The sequence below is a fragment of the Mastomys coucha genome, unplaced genomic scaffold (assembly GCF_008632895.1).
Source record: "Mastomys coucha isolate ucsf_1 unplaced genomic scaffold, UCSF_Mcou_1 pScaffold15, whole genome shotgun sequence".
Taxonomy (NCBI): Eukaryota; Metazoa; Chordata; class Mammalia; order Rodentia; family Muridae; genus Mastomys; species Mastomys coucha.
This window is the reverse complement of record NW_022196897.1, coordinates 127,903,867-127,905,954: the sequence shown is the minus strand read 5'-3', so window position 1 is coordinate 127,905,954 and position 2,088 is coordinate 127,903,867. Positions and strand designations below refer to the sequence as shown.

Here is a 2,088-nt window from a genome sequence, read left to right as displayed (position 1 = left end):
AATGCGTAGCACTACCCCAGCTATGTCACTAAAGGGAGTCTCTGGCAGTAAAAAGAAGTCCTGGTGTCTGACAAGGGAGAGTTCAGAAAGGGCCACCTTTCCAGAGAAGTCATGGACATCTAGCTCGCCACCAGGGCGGTCTTTTTAAGGAGATCTATCCTAGCCAGGGAATGTTGAAACATGAAGGGTGAGGCCAGCCTGTCATCAGTTAAACACAACAAGGGAACAAATGTCAAGCTTTGGTCGTGTGGCTAGCTGTAGAGGCTTCCATACAAGCCACTGCCCAGTGCCATGTGAAGGAATAAGCTGGTCTTTTGGTTTTCTTTTCCCCTCCAGTTTTAATGTTATGTAATGTATTTAAATCCTTATTTAAATAAAGCTTGTTTTCAGAAAAAAAAAAGAAAGAAAGAAAGAAAGAAAGAAAGAAAGAAAGAAAGAAAGAAAAGAAATGTAGACAGTGGCCATGGCAAGGAGATGGCGTTTGGTTCTGATCTCACATACGCTTCTGTTGGAGGGAAGGTATGCATTGTGATTGCTGACTTACTCTGCAGCAAAGAAAGTTTCCAAATCTTAATTTCTTATAGTTTTATTTATTTTTAAAGATGTGGGGTAACACATTCTTCCCATGTAGACTTATTTTTAGTTGTTTTGTGTTTTTACACACCATTTGTGTTAGCTGTCCCTTCTGTACCCCTTCCTTATGGTCTCCTCATCTCCCATCCCCACATAAACCCTCTTAACCCCATTGTTCTCATACTCTTCCACTACATGCAGGCAGCAGAGTCTCAGCTATTAAATTCTTCATCTTTCCTGATCCTTCACATGTGCCTCACCTCTGCTGAATTACCAGAAAACCTGCCCAAATTAGCCTCCAAATTAATGAGATTTTGTTGTTCCCTTTTTGTTAATTGATGAGAGGTGCATTTTAGGTTATGAATTTCAGAGAACATTACTTTCTACTTGAAAGCATTTCTGCTAATCATTCTAGTAGTCTGTCAATTCAGGGCATAACTGTGATGAAAGAAATATCTGAAATTCTCTAAAACTATAAAGCCTTCAAGAGGAGTAGAACCACCTTGGGATTAAGAGCCTGAGAAGTTTCTGGAAGCTTTTCTTCAATGTCCAGGCAGTGGGCATTTTCATTGCCTTAATTACCACACTAACACGGTAGGCCAAAGTAGCTAAGAGGATGGGCCTGAAGCACAGCCTCCAGCCCTTGGTCCTCAGTGGCTAGTCACTGCCTCAGTTTCCTCATCTGCAAATTGCTGCCACACCGTCTCTACAGTTACACTGAGGGAAACTGAGCATGTGTGCAGAACACAGAAGCTGGCACAGAGATAAATAAAACACCCAACATGGTGACTAGTGCAAAGGGTATGAAGAGTGCGATGGTGTACCACAGGGGTGGAGATGAGGAGGTGGGGAAGGGGGGAAGGAAGCATGTACTAGACGATAATTCCAGTGGTGGGCATTGAAGTTATCTGTGTGTTCTTGCTTCGGATGATAAGTTGGAGGCACTAGAAGTATCTTGGTGTGCTGTCACCCTCTCCTTCATTCTTCTAGTGTACAGTCTGTAAAGAAAAAGGGCCCATCTAAAGCTTTGACCACAGTGGAACTGTTGTCCAATATAAGAACAACCAGTGATCCAGGATCCTTGTGAAAGCTTCACTGTTATTCACAGTCCGTCTTTATTTCGATCTGGTTAGTTCCCTCTGCACATGTGCCATGCTATGACTACAAGCCTGCCAGTCCAGAGTCACCAGCTGACCTGAGTAGTACTGGGAGCGCATCATGGAGAGAATATAGCTAAGTCTCAATGGTTTTCAGTCAGATCCCTCAGGACTACATCTACCTTTTAAACAAGGTTTAAAGATTTATTTACTCAAGTCAACAAGGGAATAAATATACCATGGGGAGCCCATTTTGGATTGGTAGTATTTGGGAGAGTGTGAAAAAAAACATTTGGTATGGACTAGTTTCAAAGTCTGTTGTATGATTAGGTATCCTACTAATTCTTATCAAAAAAATCAGCCGGGTGGTGGTGGCGCACGCCTTTAATCCCAGCACTTGGGAGGCAGAGGCAGGCGG

The 2,088-nt window shown here is 42.8% G+C and overlaps 1 protein-coding gene and 1 long non-coding RNA gene across 5 annotated transcripts in view; one reads left to right on the top strand and one right to left on the bottom strand.

Annotated features, from left to right (window-relative positions):
- Positions 1 to 2,088, top strand: part of Kif16b (kinesin family member 16B) — a 318,921-nt gene that overhangs the window by 287,464 nt on the left and 29,369 nt on the right. The window lies entirely within an intron of this gene.
- Positions 1,392 to 2,088, bottom strand: part of LOC116091042 — a 14,518-nt gene continuing 13,821 nt past the window's right edge. The window contains exon 6 of the long non-coding RNA XR_004118912.1: positions 1,392 to 1,571. This is a non-coding gene — a long non-coding RNA (uncharacterized LOC116091042). The remainder of the gene's footprint in view (positions 1,572 to 2,088) is intronic.